Here is an 8,192-nt window from a genome sequence, read left to right as displayed (position 1 = left end):
AGCTTTAGAAAAGGAATGCCTTTGCATCCTAGATAAGCACAGCAAATAGCAAGTTGCCTTGGCATTAATCCATCCATTCAGTTTGCCACACAAAGCAAAGTCCTCCTAAACCCCACAGATTCTTCTGACCATTTCATTCCAAGTGAAGGGTTTTTTGTTTGTTTTGTTCATTTTTTCTGGGTGGAAGAAGATTTTAGGTAACTCTGCCATTGGTACAAGCAGTACTATTGCAACAATATTTAACTTAGAAACATAATCACCTGCACATAACACACTGCAAGGGTCAGATCAGGAAAGAACACGTAACTCCTCTACATAGCTGAAATAGAGAAGCACAACTCTGGTGCCACCCAGTGTTATATTCTGATTTATACCAGGAGATATCATAAGTTTCCCTTACTCAATGCTTTGGATTCAAGAGCTGGGACTCAGCACTTTTGTCACAAGTACCACCTGAAATGTCTTTGCCTTTCAGTTCCATGATACAGCATTTTGTGCTGGTTTTATATTTCTGTTGCAGAAGAGGGAGAGTCTTTCCCAAATTTTTTTAATCCTGGAGTTACTCACTGTTGTGTCTGATCACTAGAAAAAGGAATGTCGCATTAGCTTTCTGTAGGACAGTGGTCTCCAACCCTTTTAGCCACAAGATGACTTTTTGAATTTCAGTGCAATGTAAGATCTACCTCACACCCAAATACCCTTGTCCCACCTCCTTCGTGTCCCTTCTCTGAGGCCCTGCCCTTGCTCCCTCCATCCTCCCTCCCTTTCACCAGGTGGAGGTAGAAGGTTGGGGCACAGGCTCTAGTCTTGGGCTAAGGGATTTGGAGTGTGTGAGGGGCTCTGAGCTGAGCCTGGGGCAGGGAGTTAGGGTGCAGGCTTTGGGAGGGAGTTTGGGTTCAGGGGGCTCAGGGCTGGGCCAGGGGATGCAGGAGGGGGTTCATGACTTGGGGCAGGGGTTTGGAGCTGGCTCCAGCTGGACACTGCTTACCTCAGGTGGCTCCTGGGTGGTGGTCCAATGAGGCTGGGCCCTGCACCACTCCCAAAGGCAGCCAGCAAACTCCCTCCATCTCAAGTCCTGTTGTGCCCCCCACCTCCGTTCCATGGAGATAGAATACAGGGTGGGAGAGAGGGCACCCTGACATCAGCACCCCTCCTCTTCCTTCCCTGCCCTGCCCAGCAAGCACGAGGCTCCCAGGGGCAGGCAGCTCCAAGGCAAAGGGCAGGAGACACATAGCAGTGGAGGGAGGGGCAGCTGAAGTGCTGTGTTTGATAATGACCTTTTGGCCAAACCAGTCAGGATCACCTGTCAGAGGCTCCAAGATGTACCAGTAGATCCCGATCTACTGGTTAGTGACTACTGCTGTAGGAAGTTCAAACTTTGCTAAAGGTCAAATCCCAAAATCAGATCTGCAATTATTTCATGCTGAAAATGTGGCTTAAATGAAGGCTGTGATGGGTTGAAGCATTTAAATGTGTGATGCTGAGGGCTGGAGTGAAATCTCTTTGGAGCTTCTTCAGGATAAGCTGAAACAATAGGAGAGATTGCCCAAATACAAGCTGTGTATAAGACAGCCAGAACAAGAACTGGGAATATGGCCATGAGAGAAAAGCCAAGAGAGCTTTTTGGGAGGATGTTGGCTAGAAAGAGGCTTGGAACTGTAGTCAGAGAAACTGTCTCCTGCACTTTGATTCCTATGGTGTGCAGGGAAACAGGATTTTGTAGATCCTCTGTAAATAAACAGGATTGCATCAAACAAAATCCTGGACTCCACCAAATGTCTCCTCGTAACAGAAACAACCTGCAAAATCCTGAATATTGGTGAACTTGTAAGGTCAAATGGAGTATCAAGTGGTATTCTCCAGAATACTGTCCCATTCCAAAATGCAGCACCACTTGGCTTCTGGACTCTGAACATAATTCCTGGTTAGAAGGTATGTTCTATACAACTCGCAACTGAAGCCATTTCGGCTGTTAAAAATCCCATAAATGAGGCCAGTATATAATAATAAATCAGATAATAACTTGCTTGTGTATATCGTATTATCTGACCTAGAATAACAGTCTGTGTTCCCCTTACTCATGTGGGACTACTAGAAAGCTGACTGTCAACATGTGGCCTTGTTAATACAAATATAAAATGAAGTTGGGCCTTTAAAGCTCTGACCCATAACATCAGGTTGTTGAGGCCCATGACTGAGCAGAAACTGTGGGTACTATATTGCCTGAAGCAGGCACAATTCCTCTGTGGAGCAGTCCCTCCCACAGCCATTTAGAGGATGCATCATGTGCATCTTCTGTGTATAAGGGAAGCTATAAAGGCCAGATCATGTGTCTTTGGGGAGATCATTGTTCCTGTCAGTACTAGTCTTGAGCAATCCTTCTGCTCATTCAGTGCAAGGAGCAGGGTGGTATCTGGCTCTGCAGGAGGCTGAAGTGCATAAATGGTCAGTCATTACTGTACTATTGGGGTACGTCTAAACTACATGGCTCCATCGACGGAGCCATGTAGATTTGTTTGTTTGGCAAAGTCAAATGAAGCCGCGATTTAAATGATCGCGGCTTCATTTAAATTTACATGGCTGCCGCGCTGAGCCGACAAACAGCTGATCAGCTGTTTGTCCGCTCAGCGCGCTAGTCTGGACGCTACCCTGTTGACATCAAAGCCCTTTGTTGGCAGCCCTGGTAAACCTCATCCCACGAGGAATAACGGGGCTGCCGACAAAGGGCTTTGATGTCGGCAGGGGAGCGTCCAGACTAGCGCGCTGAGCGGACAAACAGCTGATCAGCTGTTTGTCGGCTCAGCGCGGCAGCCATGTAAATTTAAATGAAGCCGCGATCATTTAAATCGCGGCTTCATTTGACTTTGCCTATGTGTCTAATCTACATGCCTCTGCCGACAGAGGCATGTAGTCTAGACACAGCCTTGAGGAGGATCTTTCATTGGAGTCCTGACAGCTTCTTTCCTCTAGTTGGATAGCAGTGAGTGGTCCCTTTACTTTCTAGCTTGGGTGTCTTTTACATTGCTTTGCTACCAAAACTGCTACTCCTGGTCTACTCATGCAGCTTTCAGCATGTAAATTACTTGCAGGTAGATACATGACATGAGCACTCTGACCAGACACTCATGGATTAGGTACAGGGTGACACCTGCAAATTAGTTAGTACCAAACTTTTTCACAGAAATGTAGCTCTTATACTGCATAGTATCCTCCTGGACAGTACAAGCTCACAGTAAGTCCATCATTTCATCAAAGGAAAATTGTAATGCACTACCCTTGTTTTCCCATAGAGTTTTCCACACACTTTAATCCAAAAAAGCTGGTTAACTGATTATTAAAAGTGGTAATGGATACATGCATTATTCAGTATTGGTTACAAAAGAAATTAGAGTAATAATCAAGCTAATGCATACTTTAACAGTGTAAGCGAATTTAAAAGCAAACATTTTGTTGTTTCTCCAGACATTGTAGTAAATTTCACAGGCTGGGTCTCCTTCAAGCCTGGGACCACTCCCATATTAGTTCAGTTCTTGAGAATTGTTGTTATTATGAATAGAGAGAAGAGAGAAGGAAAAGTGAAATCAAGTGCTTTCCTCCCCCCTTTGTAACTCATTTATTTGTCTTAGAAACATCTTTGCTGAGGGTTGTCTGCACTAGGGATGTTAGAGTGTAATTGACCAATGGTTTAACTGATAAGCTGATACTTATTGGTTAATGATGTAATTTACACTGAGCCAGCTCCTGGAGGAGGCTTCTCCGCGGGATCTGCAATATAAAGTTTATTATGCTTTATACTGCAGAGCCCAAAACATGTAACTGTGTAACCGCTGAGATTTTCAGCAGTTACATGGTCATATATTTAACCAAATTTTAACATCCGTAGTCCACACTGGCAAGTTTTGTCATGATGTCCTAAGCATACTGAACACAGCATAGGAGAGAAGTCTGGAATCCATGATTTCTCACAGCAAATGCTGGAGTTTACACCAAGGACTATCAGTTTCGAATGGTGCGAAAGTAAGCCACGAGTCTTGAGAGGGCTGTGGAGCAAAGAGGTGGCTGACGGGACATTTTTCACACTCCCAAAATGCCTTGTACTACATTGTGTGTTCTCACAGTGCCTAGCGACTGAAGGTGATGCCAGGCACTGTGGGATGCATACTGTTACATTGCTGGATTTTAATGTAAATAGGCAGATTGTAGTTGCACCCACCTTTGTGGGTTCGCCCCATATTCAGTGCAAAGTAGGCCATGAGAGGTGTCAAATGAAAGCATATGCTATGCTGATTCTGTCTACGCTACTCATATACATGTACGATTTTTGTGTGAAAAGTTATAAATATGGCCTTTGTACTTATATTTTCTGTCTGAGAGACAGCAGTAGGTTGACCACCTATTGTGAGGGGTGGTTGGTCAATGCTGCATAGACAAAGGGTTGCCAGTAGACCTGAGGAGCACACAATGGCCCCTTGCCTGAGAAGGACACACCTGGATACTTCTTGGCTCCTTGCCTAAAAAAGACATAAGCTGGTTTGTTGGTCATGTGATCAGCCCAGTTTTGGGAGGCACCATCACCAGGAGAACAATGGATTTCCCTCCGAATGGGCAAGGTTCTAAAAAGGGTCTTGGGGATGCCTTCATCTTTGTCTTAGCTCCTCTCCTCAGCTCCAGAAGCACCTTTGCTAAGGACAGAGGGCCCAGAAGTATTTGTGGACCCATCCTAACATAGGATGTACACCAGAGACTTTTAAGTTGGCAGTTTGTTACATCTCTGCTAAGAGCCTGCATCAAGAACTTTGATTGATTGATGTATATAATGAATTTTCTTTAACAATCTTACTCTTGACCTTTTCTTTCGTTTATTAATAAATCTTTAGATTTTAGATTCTAAAGGATTGACACAGCATGTTCTTTTGGGTAAGATCTGAGGTATAAACTGACCCGGGACTGTGGCTAGTCCTTTGGAACAGGAGAACCTGTCTGGAGTTGGTGAGATTGGTTTTCATAACCTCTCATCTGCGTGATGTGTGGTGTTGGTTGCGGTACAGATATAGCAGGAGCATCTAAATGATTTGCTTGTGCAACTTCTTTCTGGCCAGACTGGCAGCTGAAGTGCAATGTGTGACTGGTTTGAGGTCTTTCAGAGGAGGACCCCAGTCTTGGATTGTAAGTAGCCTTTGTTATAAGCAATTCACCCTGATTTGACCCACCCAGCACTATGGCAATGATATGTCGACAGAGTGTGGCAACATATACATGATTTGGCAACTTTCTTTTTGGTGACTTCTGCATGTCAAAACAGCACTTTAGTCATCAAAACTTTCCAGTGTAGACATAACCTGGGTCATGGTCACATATGCCCTAGTGGACATGAGGTTTGAAACATTCCTCTCGTGCAATTTAAATGTCTTTAAAAAACCTTTCCATTGATGAAGAATAGCTGCTTAAGAAGTCCACTTCACTTAGTTGATACCTCTCTGGAAGTGCCAATGGAGCGTTGTCTCTGAAAAACTGGTATGAACCTGCCTTTCTAACTCTGGAACATGTTATGCAGTAGAAACTTATAACTTTACATACAATGTTGATACATATACTTTACCAGGACAATAATTGTCAGCAGATTATGAGTTTTTAAATGATATATCACAGGGCACACTTTATACAAAAATTTATCATAGTTTTATAAAAGCAGTGACCATAATAGTATAAACTGTTGCAGGGATGTGCTGATCTTTCATCTCCATGACTTACTGACTTGTAAAACAGAGCTAAACTGATAGAATCCTAGAATCCTAGAACTGGAAGGGACCTCGAGAGATCATCGAATCCAGTCCCCTGCCTCATGACAGGACTCAGCACTGTCTAGACTATCCCTGATAGATGTCTATCTAACCTGCTATTAAATATCACCAGAGATGGAGATCCCACAAGCTCCGTAGGCAACTTATTCCAGTGTTTAGTCACCTTGACAGTTAGGAATTTTTTCCTAATGTCCAACCTAAACCTCCCTTGCTGCAGTTTAAGCCCATTGCTTCTTGTCCTATTCTCAGAGGCTAAGGAGAACAATTTTTCTCCCCCCTCCTTGTGACACCCTTTTAGATACCTGATAACTGCTATCATGTCCCCTCTCAGTTTTCTCCTTTCCAAACTAAACAAGCCTAATTCTTTCAGTCTTCCTTCATGGGTCATGACCTTTAATCATTCTTGTTGCTCTTCTCTTGACCTTCTCCAATTTCTCCACATCTTTCTTGAAATGTGGTGCCCAGAACTGGACACAATACTCCAACTGAGGCCTAATCAGCGCAGAGTAGAGCAGAAGAACGACTCCTTATGTCTTGCTCACAACACTCCTGTTAATGCATCCCAGAATCATGTTTGGTTTTTTTGCAACAGCATCACACTGTTGACTCATGTTTAACCTGTGGTCCACTATGACCCCTAAATCCCTTTCAGCAGTACTGCTTCCCAGATATTTGCTTCCCATTCTGTATGTGTGAATCTGATTGTTCCTTCCTAAGTGGAGTACTATGCATTTGTCCTTATTAAACTTCATCCTATTTACCTCAGACCATTTCTCTAGTTTGTTCAGATCATTTTGAATTATGACCCTGTTCTCCAAAGCACTTGCAACCCCTCCCAGCTTAGTATCATCTGCAAACTTAATAAGTGTACTCTCTATGCTGTCATCTAAATCATTGATGAAGATATTGAATAGAACTGGTCCCAAAACAGACCATTAATAAGTACTCTCTTAGAATAGTTATCCAGCTAATTATGCACCCATCTTAGAGTAGCCCCATCTATGTTGTATTTCCCTAGTTTATTGATAAGACGGTCATGCGAGACCGTGTCAAATGCCTTACTAAAGTCTAGGTATACCATGTCTACCGCTTCTCCCTTATCCACAAGGCTTGATATCCTATCAAAGAACACTATCAGATTGGTTTGACATGATTTGTTCTTTACAAATCCATAATACATCTCTTCTGCAAACAAGGAAAATAATCATTGTAGCTTTTATGCCTGTGACATCACCTACAGAGGATCAGCCAAGTCTTGAAGTGGGTCAGTAAATGAATAGTAGTAGGAATAAAAGACCTTCATGAGCTATGTGCAAAAGGAGAGATGGGGGAGAAGGAATCCAAAAGGGAATCTGTGAACTGAAGGCTCAGCAGAAGTTAAAATAGGAAGGGAGCTCAAGCCTGAAAACAGCGACCAACTGCCGTTTATTTTTTTCGGCATTTGATAGGCTGATCCTTATGGGGCTAGTTAATCCTTCAGTTAGTTTTGAAACTTTCTGTAGTTATACTCATTAAAAAAAACTATGGAAGAGCCAAGTCCTACTTATTTTTTTAAACATTTTTTTTGTATCTGGACTATGGAATAGCACCAAAATGGTAGAAATAGAAAACAAAGCAAAATTCTAGTTTTCTAAACACACGCTTTCATTAAGAATGAATTGCCAATGGTTCTGGCTGTTTTAGTTGCAGATAATGGTACAAAGCATTCCGCTATTCAAAGAGATTCACTATCTCTTTATGAATATGAGGAAAAAACCAGGTTAGTAGATGAAATATTCCCACAATAAACAATACCATGGGGGGGGGGGGAGTCCATCTTTCTGCCAGCTTTTAGTAAAACTAGAAAATAATTGATTGTTTTAATAAGAGTGAAAAGTGATCTTTGGAATTTGGCTATTCCAGCTAGAATTCAGCTTTTTGAAATCACACAACACTTGCATGCTGAAATATTTATAGCCCAAGCCATCCCTTGTGAGGGTTATTGATGCGCAGGGGATCGTAAATACAAAATTCACTCCTTCCCCCAATTCAAAGTAGAAAAGGAGGATCCAGCTTCAGCCCACGAAAGTAGCAGATCTATTGAGATCTAAATCAGGCATGTCAAACTGGTGTTTTGAGGGCCGCATGTGGCCCGATCAAATTTTTTTGTGGCTGCCAAGAACATTTTTATAAAAGAATGAAGTGCAGCCCACTGTCCGCTTGGAGCACATGGCCGAGTGCCTGTTCACAGCCAGCCGGGCTGCTCTGCGTTGCAGTGACTGCTCACAGCTGGCCGGGCTGCTCTGTGCACGCGCTCATGGCCGGCTGGGCACTCTGAGCTGGGTGCTCCAGCAGGCGCTCACAGCTGGCCACTGTGCTCATGCTGGCCCAGTGCCTCAGGCAGCAACGTCG

The sequence above is a fragment of the Pelodiscus sinensis genome, chromosome 1, assembly GCF_049634645.1.
Source record: "Pelodiscus sinensis isolate JC-2024 chromosome 1, ASM4963464v1, whole genome shotgun sequence".
NCBI classification, from domain to species: Eukaryota; Metazoa; Chordata; order Testudines; family Trionychidae; genus Pelodiscus; species Pelodiscus sinensis.
This window is presented reverse-complemented; position numbering follows the sequence as displayed.